This window comes from Crotalus tigris, unplaced genomic scaffold (genome assembly GCF_016545835.1).
Source record: "Crotalus tigris isolate CLP2741 ecotype Arizona unplaced genomic scaffold, ASM1654583v1 scf7180000024341.3516292, whole genome shotgun sequence".
NCBI classification, from domain to species: Eukaryota; Metazoa; Chordata; class Lepidosauria; order Squamata; family Viperidae; genus Crotalus; species Crotalus tigris.
The window spans coordinates 2,927,780-2,943,157 of record NW_024100511.1 but is presented as its reverse complement, the minus strand read 5'-3'; the positions used below and the strand labels follow the sequence as shown (position 1 = coordinate 2,943,157).

At 37.1% G+C, this 15,378-nt stretch overlaps 1 protein-coding gene across 8 annotated transcripts in view; it reads right to left on the bottom strand.

The window, feature by feature from the left end:
* Positions 1 to 15,378, bottom strand: part of PALLD (palladin, cytoskeletal associated protein) — a 524,810-nt gene that overhangs the window by 52,411 nt on the left and 457,021 nt on the right. The window lies entirely within an intron of this gene.

The following is a 15,378-nucleotide window of genomic DNA, read 5'->3' as shown; positions in this document are numbered from 1 at the left end:
TAAAATCAAAATCAGTTTTAGTTTGAAGCTGAACAATTCTAATTCTTTATTCCTATCTTGTAGTCAACTGGATGTCTGGAGCTGAAATCTGCTAGCTGTCATTTTGCTTGCAAGGTTTTTAATTATCTGAATTTGACTAGGTAATAGCTAAAACTAAAATAGATATAATTTAAAAGGGAAAGAGTAATTATAAAATATTGAAATCTGGCAAAATTATAGGCTGATAATAAATGTTTTGTGGTTGGAGATAATCTTTAAAAAAACATGTTACATTTTCTAATGAGGTATATCCAGATTCACTAGCAGGTTAACTGTGGAACAAAAAAATCAGAACTTCAATGCAAACTGTATTACTAGCTAATCATTAACTTGAAGGAAAGAAATGCAACCCCCCCTGAAATGTCAGTAATTAAGAATATCTTGCTATAAGAACAAACCTGAAACAGAAGAACTAATCCAAATCCTCTCTCTTTTAATAAATATTTATTAAAGATATTCTTTTAAATGACTCAAATTCTGTGCAGACTGTTTCTGGAGTTTCAAAAAGGTATGGGAACTGTTTCCTGAAGAAAACTTGCCCACTTGCCAATCTGGATAGCTTTTCACAGATCTATCACTGCCTGTCAAATCTGCCCCCTGCCCAGACAATCCAGTTGTGTGTCAAGGCCTGGGTGCTCATTAACTGTGCTATTCTGGCATAGTGGGTATGTTCCAGGTTCATTAAATATTGCCATCTTATGGGACTGAGGAGTTATGCCTTCTCTACTGCAGCTTCTGCCCACTGAAACAGCATCCTCCCTCCCCCCCGAGATATATAAAAACAGCCTCTCTCCTGCGGTTCCAAAAAGGAGTTAAAGCTTTGGTCCCAGGCCTGGGGTTGATGAGTTTGTGGAACCTCTGTTAAGTTTCTTATTGTTATGATTATTTTAATCCAAACTGCTAGTGGAGTAGTATGTTCTTAACTGCTTTTGTTGTTTTATATTTGTAAGGTAAGACACCCAGTCTGTAGGAATCAGCATTATTATTGTTGTTGTTGTTATGACTTGGCAGCTGTTGAGTTTCTGTAGCAATTGTCTACATGATAAAGTTTCTCATCCCTCAGTGCATGTTCTAATCTAACGCATTAGAAAAAAGGGAAGAAACAAACAACAACAGGATTTGGAACAGACTGAAATCAATATTTGATTATATTAATATTATATTCAAGAACCAGTCTTGTTTCTATAAAGATGCTTAGGGAACAATTTAATATGTTGATGGCAGATCAGGTGGCTACCAATCTGCGTTATATGAGACATAATACTTTTTGTAATGGGAATAAGCCTGGGAGGTGGTTGGCTTATCAGTTACGAAAGAAACAGAAGGCTAGGATTATAGAGAAAGTAAAATATAAAGGTACCGAGGTTTTTCAGCAAAGTTTGATTTAAAAGAGTTTTTTAGATTTTTATACAAAATTATACTCAAGTGACAACATAAAGGGAATGGATATAGATAAATATTTACAATCAGTACATTTTCCTAAACTTTCTGAGGAACAGCAAAATGGGATGAATTGTTTAATTACTGTGGAGGAAATTGGTTTAGCTATTAAGCAGTTAAAGGTGGGAAAGTCTCCAGGAACAGATGGATTGACATCAACGTATTATAAAAATTTATCTGAAGAAATGCTGGAGCCATTAAAGGAGCTTTTTAATAGTATTTTGCTGGGAGAACAAGTTCCTCCTTCTTGGAAAAGAGCGTTTATATCATTGATTCCGAAGGAGGATCAAGATCTTACAGAGCCTAAGAATTACAGGCCAATATCATTATTAAATGTAGATTATAAGATTTTTACTAAAATTTTGGCAAATAGATTAATGCAGGTTATGAAGGATCTGATTCACAGTGATCAATCAGGATTCATAACAGGGCAATATATGAAATATAATGTAAGACAAATTATTAACTTAATTGAGTATCTGGATAAGAACAATCAGATTCATGTGGCTTTTATATTTTTGGATGCTGAAAAAGCTTTTGACAAATTAGATTGGAAATTTTTATTCTCACTGGTAGAGAAAATGAATTTTGGGGATCAGTTTTTACATGCACTTAAAGCTATATATCAGCAAGAATATGCTCAAATTGTTGTTAATGGGGGACTGACTGAGACTTTTAATATTGAAAAAGGGACAAGACAAGGATGTCCATTATCCCTATTGTTATTTGTTTTAACATTGGAGATTTTGTTGATCCAGATTCGAGAATCAACAGTAATCAAGAGTATAAAGATAAGAAAGAATGAGTATAAATTACAGGCTTTTGTGGATGATTTGGTTTTAATTTTGGAACAACCGACTCGAGCGGTTGATTGTCTATTAGAACTTATAACACAGTATGGGAAAGTTTCTGCTTTTAAAGTCAATAATCATAAGACTAAGATATTACCTAAGAATATGTCAGTTAATGATAAGGAAAGTTTGGTTAAAGCTACAGGTTTTCAGATGGTGAAAAAGGTTAAATACCTGGGAGTATATTTAACTGCTTCAAATGGAAAATTGTATAAGAATAATTATGAATTATTATGGGCAAAAATACAAAAGGATTTAAATGATTGGAAAAAACTGCAATTGTCACTGTTGGGGAGAATTTCAACCGTAAAAATGAATGTTCTACCAAAGTTTCTTTTCTTGTTTCAGATGATACCTATTTTAAAAAAAGATGTAAATTTGGAGGAATGGCAGAAGGGTATCAATAAATTCATTTGGGCTGGGAAAAAAACAAGGGTTAAGTTTAAGATTTTGCAAGATGCCCGAGAAAGAGGAGGACTTAAAGCATCTAATTTGAAATTATATTATGATGCAGCAGCTTTAACTTGGATAAGTGATTGGCTTAATTTAACAAACAAGGATATTCTTGTTCTTGAAGGGTGGGATTTAATGTATGGTTGGCATGCATATTTAATTTTTAATAAGAAAGTGGACTGGGCTTTTAAATCACACATTTTGAGGAGTGCCTTACTTCGAGTTTGGAAAAAGTATTATCATAGGTTAAATTATAAAATACCTATCTGGGGGATTCCTAGACATGCAATCGAGGGAATTTCTAAGGGGATGAACTTTGACAAAATTTCGTATAAAGAATTATTAGTTTGGTCAGGTTAGGACTGGCATTTAAAATCCCTAGATGTATTAAGGCAAGAAAATATTCTACAGTCATGGTTTCAATATTTACAAATAGTGGACAGGTGGACTATAGATAAGAAAGAGGGAATAACCTTAGAAGATGAAAATTTGGTTATTCAGATTAAAGATCAGAGTCAGGCCCATATAAAAAGAATTTATAATGCTTTAATAGAATTAGACTCGGAAACAGAATTGGTCAAAGATTGTATGATTAAATGGGCTCAGAATATCCAGGAACCGATCCCATTGGACTTATGGGAGATAATTTGGATTAGAAATGTTAAATTTACACAAGCTCAAAATTTGAGGGAAAATTTTTATAAAATGTTTTACAGATGGCATCTAGATCCTAAAAAACTATCTTGTATGTATTCAAATTTAGAACCCAAATGTTGGAGATGTGGTAATATGGATGCGACATATTTTCACGTTTGGTGGAATTGTAAAAAGGTAAAGGCTTTTTGGATTATGATTTGGTGGAACATTCAAAAGATTTTTAAAAGGAAAATAAAGTTTACTCCTCAATTATTCTTATTGGGTATTTTTGTGGACTTAAGTGACAAAGAAACTATTTTAATGTTGAATTTATTAACTGCAGCAAGGTTACTAGTAACCTTATGTTGGAAGAAAGATTCGATGCCTACTTTAGAAGAATGGATATTTAAAGTTTCTAATTTTGCAGAAATGGCAAAAATTTCTGCTTATTTGAAGGATCATACACAAGAAAGATATATATTGTATGGAGAAGATGGATAGATTATATTCAGAAAAAGTATGGGACTACAAAGTTTCATTTATTTTATGAGTAAATTTTACAGCAAATGTTGTAGGGATTTGTTTATGATGATGTAATTTAAGGGGAGTTAAAGGTTAAGTATGATATTTTTCTTTTCTTTCCTTTTTTCTTTTCCTTTTTTTTATTGTTAACTTTCTCATTAATAACCCTGTACTCTGCTCTGGGAAGTGAGGGGGGGAGGGTTGAGGGTGGGTGGGGAGGTGAGTGGGTGGGTAAGGATTATATAGATATGGTAGTTTACGAGAGATGTGCTGCTTGGGCATTTCCCCTATGCTGCGTTCATGTGTTTGAGAGGGATGAGAGGGGAGGAAGGTGCAGGGAGGAAGTAGGATGGTAAGAGGAGAAGGGGAGGGGAAGAGAGTAGGAGGGGAGGAGAGAAAGAGGAGGGAAGTAGGGAAGGTACCAGAGAGGGTGGACGCAGCCTGGGGGGAATGGGCAGGTGGTACCAATGGTTATGAATTTATTTTATCTTGTGAATTGTATCTTGTATGAATAAATGGAAAATATTTTTTTTTTTAAAAAAAAAGAACCAGTCTTGTGTAATAGTTAAACTGATGGCCAAGAAACCAGGAAATTGTGCATTCTAATCCCACTTTAGGCATGAAAGCCAGCTGGATAATCTTGGGCCAGTCACTTTCTCTGTGCCCAACCCATCTCACAAGATTGTTGTCGTGGGGAACAGAAAAAGAGAAGAAGTATTAGATATGTTGGCTATCTTGAGTTATTTATATAGTGATAACCGCAGGATAAAAATCTAATAAATGTAAATAAATATTTGGAAAGCTATGGAATAATTTAATGCAAGTTTATTTTCATTTTTTTAATTGCTGCAATTACCATCCCAAACTGGATCAAGTTAAACCTCATATTCCAAAGTTTGATTTTACACTGATAATGTTCTCTTTCATGTTTTTTCCCCCTTGGTGGTAGTTTTAGACATACTTTGAAGTTATTATATTCTATTACCTTTTTACTCATAGGACAAATTGACTATAACAATTATTTACAACGTTGTTGTTAGTTGCAAAGTCATGTCCGACCCATCGCGACCCCATGGACAATGTTCCTCCAGGCCTTCCTGTCCTCTACCATTTTCTGGAGTCCATTTAAGCTCACGCCTAGTGCTTCAGTGACGCCATCCAGCCACCTCATTCTCTGTCATCCCGTTTTTCTATTGCCCTCAATCTTTCCCAGCATTAGGCTATTCTCCACTAAGTCCTTCCTTCTCATTAGGTGGCCAAAGTACTTGAGTTTCAACTTCAGGATCTGGCCTTCTAAAGAGCAGTCAGGGTTGATCTCCTCTAGGACTGACCGGTTTGATCGCCTTGTAATCCAGGGGACTCACAGGAGTCTTCTCCAGCACCATAGTTCAAAGGCTTCAATTCTTTGGCGCTCAGCCTTTCTTATGGTCCAACTTTCACAGCCATATATTGCAACTGGGAAAACCATGGCCTTGACTATACATACTTTTGTTGGCAGGGTGATGTCTCTGCTTTTTAGTATGCTGTCTAGATTTGCCATAGCTTTCCTCCCCAAGAGCAAGCATCTTTTAATTTCTTGGCTGCAGTCCCCATCTGCGGTGATCTTGGAGCCCAGGAAAATAAAATCTGTCACTACTTCCATTTCTTCCCCATCTATTTGCTAGGAATTGAGAGGGCCAGATGCCATGATCTTGATTTTCTTAATGTTGAGTTTCAAGCCAACTTTTGCACTCTCCTTCTTCACCCGCATCAAGAGGCTCGTTAGTTCCTCTTCACTTTCTGCCATTAGAGTAGTATCATCTGCATATCTTAGGTTGTTGTTATTTCTCCCGGCAATCTTATTTCCAACTTTTGGTTCATCTAGCCCTGCCTTTCTCATGATATGCTCTGCATATAAGTTAAATAGGCAGGGCGACAGTATATAACCTTGCCGGACTCATTTCCCAATTTTCAATCAATCAGTGGTTCCGTGTCCGGTTCTCACTGTTGCTTCTTGACTAGCATACAGGTTTCTCAAGAGACAAATAAGATGGTCTGGTACTCCCATCTCTTTAAGAACTTGCCACAATTTGTTGTGATCCACACAATCAAAGCTTTAGCATAATCAATGAAGCAGAAGTAGATGTTTTTCTGGAACTCCCTAGCTTTCTCCATGATCCAGCGTATGTTGGCAATTTGATCTCTAATTCCTCTGCCTCTTCAAAATCCCGCCTGTACTTCTGGTAGTTCTCGATCCACATATTGCTGGAGTCTAGCTTGTAGGATTTTAAGCATAACTTTACTAGCATGTGAAATGAGTGCAATGGTGCGATAGTTTAAACATTCTTTGGCATTTCCTTTCTTTGGAATTGGAATGTAAACTGACCTTTTCCAATCCTGTGGCCATTGTTGAGTTTTCCAAATTTGCTGGCAAATTGAGTGTAGCACTTTTACTGCATCGTCTTTTAAGATTTTGAATAGCTCAGCTGGAATACTGTTACCTCCACTAGCTTTGCTGTTGTTCAGATTTCCATTTCACTTCACATTCTAGGATGTCTGGCTCCAGGTCAGTGATCACTCCATCATCGTTATCTGGGACGTTAAGCTCGTTCTTGTATAGTTCTTCTGTGTAGTTTTGCCACCTCTTCTTAATCTCTTCTGCCTCTGTTAGGTCCCTGCCATTTTGGTCCTTTATCATGCCCATCTTTGCATGAAATGTTCCCTTCATATCTCCAATTTTCTTGAAGAGATCTCTGGTTCTCCCTATTCTGTTGTTTTCTTCTATTCTTTGCACTGTTCATTTAAGAGGGCATTCTTATCTCTTCTAGCTATTCTCTGGAATTCTGCATTCAATTGGGTGTATCTATCTCTTTCTCCCTTGCCTTTCGCTTCCCTTCTTTCCTCAACTATTTGTAAAGCTTCCTCAGACAGCCATTTTGCTTTCTTGCATTTCTTTTTCTTTGGGAAGGTTTTAGTTGCTACCTCTTGTACAATGTTGCAAACCTCCATCCATAGTTCTTCAGGTACTCTGTCTATCAGATCTAATTCCTTAAATCTATGTTACTTCTACTGTATATTCATCAGTGATATGATTTAGTTCATACCTGAGTGGCCTAGTGTTTTTCCCTACTTTCTTCAATTTAAGCCTAAACTTTGCAACAAGAAGCTCATGATCTGAGCCACAGTCAGCTCCTGGTCTTGTTTTTACTGACTGTATAGAGCTTCTCCATCTTTGGCTGCAGAGCACACGGTTAATCTGATTTCTGTGTTGACCGTCTGGTGATGTCCATGCGTAGAGCTGTCTCTTGGGTTGTTGGAAAAGAGTGTTTGCTATGACCATCATATTCTCTTGACAAAATTCTATCAGCTTGTGCCCTGCTTCATTTAACAGGCCAAACTTGCCTGTTATTCCAGTTATCTTTTGGCTTCCTATTTTAGTATTCCAATCCCCCATGATGATAAGGACATTATTTTTTGGTATTGATTTTATAAGATGCTGTAGGGCTTCATAGAACCGGTTAAGTTCATCCTCTTCAGCACCAGTGGTTGGGGCATAGACTTGGACTACTGTGATACTGAATGGTTTGCCTTGGATTCGCACTGAGATCATTCTGTCATTTTGGGGATTGTATCCCAGTATTGCTTTTCCTATTCTTTTATTGACTATGAAGGCTACTCCATTTCTTCTGAGGGATTCTTGGCCCACAGTAGTATACCTGATGGTCCTCTGAATTAAATTCACCCATTCCTGTCCATTTTAATTCGCTGATTCCTAAGATGTTGATGTTCAGTCTTGTCATCTCTTGTTTGACCACATCCAGTTTGCCTTGATTCATGGAACTTACATTCCAGGTTCCTGTGGAGAAAAGATCTTTACAGCATTGGACTTTCTTTTCACCACCAGATGCATCCACAGCTGAGCATCCTTTTGGCTTTGGCCCAGTTGCTTCACTCTTTCTGGCGCTACTAGTATTAGCCCTCTGCTCTTCCTCAGTAGCATATTGAACACCTTCTGACCTGAGGGCTCATCTTCCAGCATCATATATTTTTGTCTTTTAGTACTGTCCATGGGGTTTTCATGGCAAAAATACTGGAGTGGTTGCCATTTCCTTCTTCAGTGGATCACATTTTGTCAGAACTCTCTGCTATGACCTGTCCATCTTGGGTGGCCTTGCACGGCATAGCTCATAGCTTCATTGAGTTACGCAAGCGCCTTTGCCACAAGGCAGTAATCCATGAAGGAGTTTTTTTTTACAATAATAGCTTATTATTAATGAATGGCAGAAGAGAAACATTTTTCTTTAAAAATTATCTCAATAAAGTGACATTAGTTCTTAGTTTTAAAGAAAATGTTTGGCTTATCATGAAGGATATTACGGTCTTCCTTTTCAGTTTTTAGAAACAAAAACATTTCAAGTCCTCTGTGTTGATTTGCCCTCCTTTTTCATGTGGTCTCTTTTTTTTCTTAGCTTTATGGCTGCCTTCCAAGTAAGCAAGGAGCTCTTAATCCCCTGCTTGATTCCAATAGAACAACAAAATACCCATTCCATGTAGCAAAATAAGGAAAAGAGGTAGTACCCCAATATCCTAAGCATATAAAATAATCACATTACCCAAAGCATATGAAGCATTTCTCTCATCTAGCAATTGGACTTAATAAACTCCGGCAAGAGTCTCTAGAAGAATGTTATATTCAAAAATGGAGAGTATGTCAGGCTCTTGCTCTTATCCATTACATCTACTCACTTTCTACATTGGTAAACTGTAAGTAGCATTAAAAATATAAACTGCTTATAAAAGAAGTCACTATAAAGGAGGGGGATGATTTGAATTAATTTCCAGCATTTGAACATGCTTTAGATAGGATGCCATGAAGAAGATTCTTAATGTTTTCTCTTCTTTAACTCTGTAGGGAAAAAAATACTTTTTTTCTTGAAACAAGCCTTGCTTTGAGCCATCTGGGTGATCATTTATAAGATCATACAATGCTTCCTATGGCATCCTGCCATAGGCCAAAGGACAACCACTGTTCTTCAAGCAAAAAGGGACAGGCCACTTCTGCATTCTGCCTCCTGCTCCTTCGTATATTCTAGTCAGCCTGAGCTGCTTCTGAAAGTTATCTTATCCTGGGCTTTTTTTTCTAGGTAATATTCTTACATATCTCTGTGAAGATTATCTTTCTTACTCTATAATTCAAAATTTATATTTAATAACATACATTCTAGAACATTTTTATTCTAATTTAATAAAAAATTATTTTAAAAAGTAAGCAAAACTTTATGGGTGGTTTAAAATAAAGCACACTAAAATGTAATTTGAATGAACTATATAGAATAAAATTAATTGAAATGCACACTGTATAAACTAGGTAATTGCAAGATGGTAATTCAACAATATGAATTAAAATGAAATAAAAACAGTTACGAAGAATCTGATTAAGTTGTTTCAAAATACATTTCAGTTTAGAATGTTATCGTATATAGGACTACCAAATAGTGAAAAAAATGTATATTGTATTGAAGTACAGTAGCAGAATAAAAGTGGTGAAAATGATGCATTTTTCAAAGCTTATACTTTGTAATGTGCTGTCCTCTTGATTAAATCATAGCCATATGAATATATCTCAAGACAAATGGAAAAAAATTGGAAAAGAATATAAGAATAAATCTATTATAAGACCTGTTATTACAAAATGTAATAGGGAGATGGACCATATAGCGATAAACAGTTTTGTACAGTATATTTAATAAAAGTGGACTTTTAAAACGAAAATTTAAGGACTTCTGGCTGTGACATCATCGTGGAGCGGGTGAAGGAACAGATCTCTGTTCCTAAGTCCCGGGAAAATCTTCGCCAAGAGCCCAGCAAGGGCTTTGCTGATCCCGGAGAGATCAGCAAATTAAAGAGGAAGCTCCAGAGAAGCCGGGTGGAAATCAAACACCCAAGCAGAATGAAGCAGCACTCTTAAAATTGGCGGAGAAGAAACCGGTCTTTAAGACTGGCCTGGAGCGATGGCGGCAGCCTGAGAGGGAGTGAAAAATTGAACCGACAGCTTTGTAACAGGAGACGAGGAAACCCCTGAAGGAGGTGAGGATCATTTGGCTGAGAGAAGGCACAGGAAAAGTAAAGCTATAAGGAGAGAAATACAGCGGCAACTGAATTGAAACAGAGCAGAGAAGGGAGCAAATAGAGCAGAACGAGAACAGTGTGAAGAATGCTGAGAGCCCACAGCAAAGTTTACAAAATGTGAGAGACTGGAATTTAAGAACTGCAAGAAGTTGTGAATGAAATCAAAGAAAGGACTGGAGAAAGGACGGTTGGAGACAATTAAAGATGATTAAGAAGGACTTTGAAAAATTAACATAAGGACAAAAAGGTGAAGGGAGACAACGGAGAAATTTAGCTTATTTTTGAAGAATAAATAACATTGAAACTTGGACTTTAATTGACATATATCTGGACAAAGCGACAAGTGGATATTTGGGAAATATTGAATACAGAGAAGAAGAAATAAGAGGTGATATTTGGTGGATTGGTGGACATATTAAATTGAGACTGAGGAAAAAAAGGCTGATGCAATATTCACTCATATACAAGCAGTGATTAAGCTACAAGTAAAAAAGTGGTCTCAGGCAAATGCATTAAAAGTAATGAAATAAATGAATTGTATTAATGAAATAGAAATAAGTGTAATTGAGTAATTGAACTAAATAGAAGTGGAAAAGTAATCATAGCATAGTAGAGAAATATAAATAGGCGATGTATCGTGTATAGTGTTATAGAAATATATATATAATAGATGTTAAGAATATTATAAAGTGTACTAGATAAATAGTGGGATAAGGAAAGGTACAACTTTACTTGTAATTTTAGTTGTTAACGTTAATGTTATACAATGATATTATAGTCATATATATTGATTTATAGTTAGAAGTATTATATATATTCTTTATGGAAAAGTGGAAAAATATTATTCAAGTAATAAAAATGACAAGTAATGTAACTAAAACTAAAGTTAGCAAAAAAAACAGTTACAAATCCCACAGTTACAACGGCCTCTCCTTCAGGCCAAAGAATCATGTTGGGGAAAGAAAAAGTAGAATTGGCAATGAACCCACAGAGTTTGCAGATAACACTACAAATGATTCAAGAAACAATGATGATGACCCAAGAGGCAATAGCAAATAATCATGAAGAAATGAAAATACATCATAAAGAAATTAAGAATGATATTGGAAAAATGAGAGATGAAATTAAAAATATGAATGATAAGATAGGTAATATACAACAAAGAATGATGGAAAATGAACACAGAATTCAAAAAGTCAAAACAAGAATGGAGCTTGTTGATAGTAAAATAGAAGGGATACAGAAATCTGAGCAGGCAAATAGGGAGTTGACTGAATCTATTACTTTTCTGGAAATGAACAAAGCTTCGTTCTTTCTAAGATTTCAAAATATTGTAGAGGAGAAGGAGGAAGATTTGGGAGAAAAGATGGCAGAGATGTTGGCAGAGATTTTAGACAAAGAAAAAACTGGAAGTAAAAAGAGACATAGATGAAATATATAGTGTATATACAAATTATGCACGAAGGCATAGATTGGCGAGAGAGGTCCATATAAGGTTTACTAGAAGATCAATCCCCTTTATGGATTACTGCCTTGTCGTGGCGAAGGGGCTTGCGTAACTCAATGAAGCTATAAGCTATGCTGTGCAGGGCCACCCAAGACAGACAGGTCATAGCAGAGAGTTCAGACAAAATGTGATCCACTGGAGAAGGAAATGGCAAACCACTCCAGTATCTTTGCCATGAAAACCCCATGGACAGTACTAAAAGGCAAAAAGATATGACGCTGGAAGATGAGCCCCTCAGGTCGGAAGGTGTCCAATATGCTACTGGGGAAGAGCGGAGGGCTAGTACTAGTAGCGCCAGAAAGAATGAAGCGACTGGGCCAAAGCCAAAAGGACGCTCAGCTGTGGATATATCTGGTGGTGAAGAGGAAAGTCCGATGCTGCAAAGATTTTTTCTCCATAGGAACCTGGAATGTAAGATCCATGAATCAAGGCAAGCTAGACGTAGTCAAAAAAGAGATGACAAGACTGAACATCGACATCTTAGGAATCAGCGAACTAAAATGGACAGGAATGGGTGAATTTAACTCAGATGACCATCAGGTATACAACTGTGGGCAAGAATCCCTCAGAAGAAATGGAGTAGCCTTCATAGTCAATAAAAGAATAGGAAAAGCAATACTGGGATACAATCCCCAAAATGACAGAAAGATCTCAATTCGAATCCAAGGCAAACCATTCAATATCACAATAGTCCAAATCTATGCCCCAAACACTGGTGCTGAAGAGGATGAAATTGACCAGTTTTATGAAGCCCGACAGCATCTTATAGAATTAACACCAAAAAATAATGTCTTATCATCCTGGGGGATTGGAATGCTAAGGTAGGAAGCCAAAAGATAACCGGAATAACAGGCAAGTTTGGCCTTGGAGTACAAAATGAAGCAGGGCACAGGCTAATAGAATTTTGTCAAGAGAATATGATGGTCATAACAAACACTCTTTTCCAACAACCCAAGAGACGGCTCTACACATGGACATCACCAGACGGTCAACATAGAAATAAGATTGACTATGTGCTCTGCAGCCAAAGATGGAGAAGCTGTATACAGTCAGTAAAAACAAGACCAGGAGCTGACTGTGGCTCAGATCATGAGCTTCTCGTTGCAAAATTTAGGCTTAAATTGAAAAAAGTAGGGAAAAGCACTAGGCCACTCAGGTATGAACTAAATCATATTCCTGATGAATATACAGTAGAGGTGACAAATAGATTTAAGGAACTGGATCTGATAGACAGAGTGCCTGAAGAACTATGGATGGAAGTTCGCAACATTGTACAAGAGGTAGCAACTAAAACCATCCCAAAGAAAAAGAAATGCAAGAAAGCAAAATGGCTGTCTGAGGAAGCTTTGCAAATAGCTGAGGAAAGAAGGGAAGCAAAAGGCAAAGGAGAAAGAGAAAGATACACCCAATTGAATGCAGAATTCCAGAGAGTAGCTAGAAGAGATAAGAATGCCTTCTTAAATGAACAGTGCAAAGAAATAGAAGAAAACAACAGAATAGGGAGGACCAGAGATCTCTTCAAGAAAATTGGAGATATGAAGGGAACGTTTCATGCAAAGATGGGCATGATAAAGGACCAAAATGGCAGAGACCTAACAGAGGCAGAAGAGATTAAGAAGAGATGGCAAAACTACACAGAAGAACTATACAAGAATGAGCTTAACATCCCAGATAACCACAATGAGATGGTCATTGACCTTGAACCAGACATCCTAGAATGTGAAGTGAAATGGGCCTTAGAAAATCTGAGCAACAACAAAGCTAGTGGAGGTGACAGTATTCCAGCTGAGCTATTCAAAATCTTAAAAGACGATGCAGTAAAAGTGCTACACTCAATTTGCCAGCAAATTTGGAAAACTCAACAGTGGCCACAGGATTGGAAAAGGTCAGTTTACATTCCAATTCCAAAGAAAGGCAATGCCAAAGAATGTTCAAACTATCGCACCATTGCACTCATTTCACATGCTAGTAAAGTTATGCTTAAAATCCTACAAGCTAGACTCCAGCAGTATGTGGATGAGAACTACCAGAAGTACAGGCAGGATTTCGAAGAGGCAGAGGAACTAGAGATCAAATTGCCAACATACGCTGGATCATGGAGAAAGCTAGGGAGTTCCAGAAAAACATCTACTTCTGCTTCATTGACTATGCAAAAGCCTTTGATTGTGTGGATCACAACAAATTGTGGCAAGTTCTTAAAGAGATGGGAGTACCAGACCATCTCATTTGTCTCTTGAGAAACTTATATGCGGGTCAAGAAGCAACAGTGAGAACCGGACACGGAACCACTGATTGGTTCAAAATTGGAAAAGGAGTCCGGCAAGGCTGTATACTGTCACCCTGCCTATTTAATTTATATGCAGAGCACATCATGAGAAAGGCAGGGCTAGATGAATCAAAAGTTGGAATTAAGATTGCCGGGAGAAATATCAACAACCTAAGATATGCAGATGATACCACTCTAATGGCAGAAAGTGAAGAGGAACTAAAGAGCCTCTTGATGCGGGTGAAGAAGGAGAGTGCAAAAGTTGGCTTGAAACTCAACATTAAGAAAACCAAAATCATGGCATCTGGCCCTCTCAATTCCTGGCAAATAGATGGGGAGGAAATGGAGGTAGTGACAGATTTTATTTTTCTGGGCTCCAAGATCACCTCAGATGGGGACTGCAGCCAAGAAATTAAAAGACGCTTGCTCCTGGGGAGGAAAGCTATGGCAAATCTAGACAGCATACTAAAAAGCAGAGACATCACCCTGCCAACAAAAGTGCGTATAGTCCAGGCCATGGTTTTCCCAGTTGCAATGTATGGCTGTGAAAGTTGGACCATAAGAAAGGCTGAGCGCCAAAGAATTGAGGCCTTTGAACTATGGTGCTGGAGAAGACTCCTGCGAGTCCCTTGGACTGCAAGGCGTTCAAACCGGTCAGTCCTAGAAGAGATCAACCCCGACTGCTCTTTAGAAGGCCAGATCCTGAAGTTGAAACTCAAATACTTTGGCCACCTAATGAGAAGGAAGGACTCACTGGAAAGGGCCTAATGCTGGGAAAAATTGAGGGCAATAGAAGAATGGGACGAGAGAGAATGAGATGGCTGGATGGAGTCACTGAAGCAGTAGGTGTGAGCTTAAATGGACTCCAGAATATGGTAGAGGACAGGAAGACCTGGAGGAACGCTGTCCATGGGGTCGCGATGGGTCGGACACGACTTCGCAATTAACAACAACAACAACAGAAGATCAATAAGGGATGAAATATATAAAAAAACAAGAGACGAACCAATAATATATAAGGGTAAAGAAATAATTGTATTAAAACAAATACCACGTAGTATACAAAATCAGAGACGAGAATACCAATTTTTAACGACTCAATTAATTAAATATAAAGTCATGTTTCGTTGGTTAATACCTGAAGGCATACTTTTAACTTGGCAGGGAAAAAAGTACAAGATAGATACACTTGAGAAAGCACAGGACTTTTATGAGAGTTACTTTTCACAAGGAGAAGAACAAGAAAGTAGGGAAGAGCCGGAGAGTAAAAGTTATGATGAAGATCTATTAGAGGAAGTTGATTGAGAGCGAGAAATACAAAAGTTACAAGAAAGAGAAAGGTTAGAAAGAGAAGCAAAAGGAAGACTTATAGAGACAAGAAGCATAAAACAAAATAAAAATAAAAAAATATATCAAGTTAAAAATGGGAGACATAATTAAGCTCTTTTCTGTAAACATTAATGGATTAAATATACCAAGAAAAAGAGTTTAAACATTTAACAATTTAAGGAAATTGGATGTAGATTTGATGTATCTTTAGGAAGTTTATATAAAAT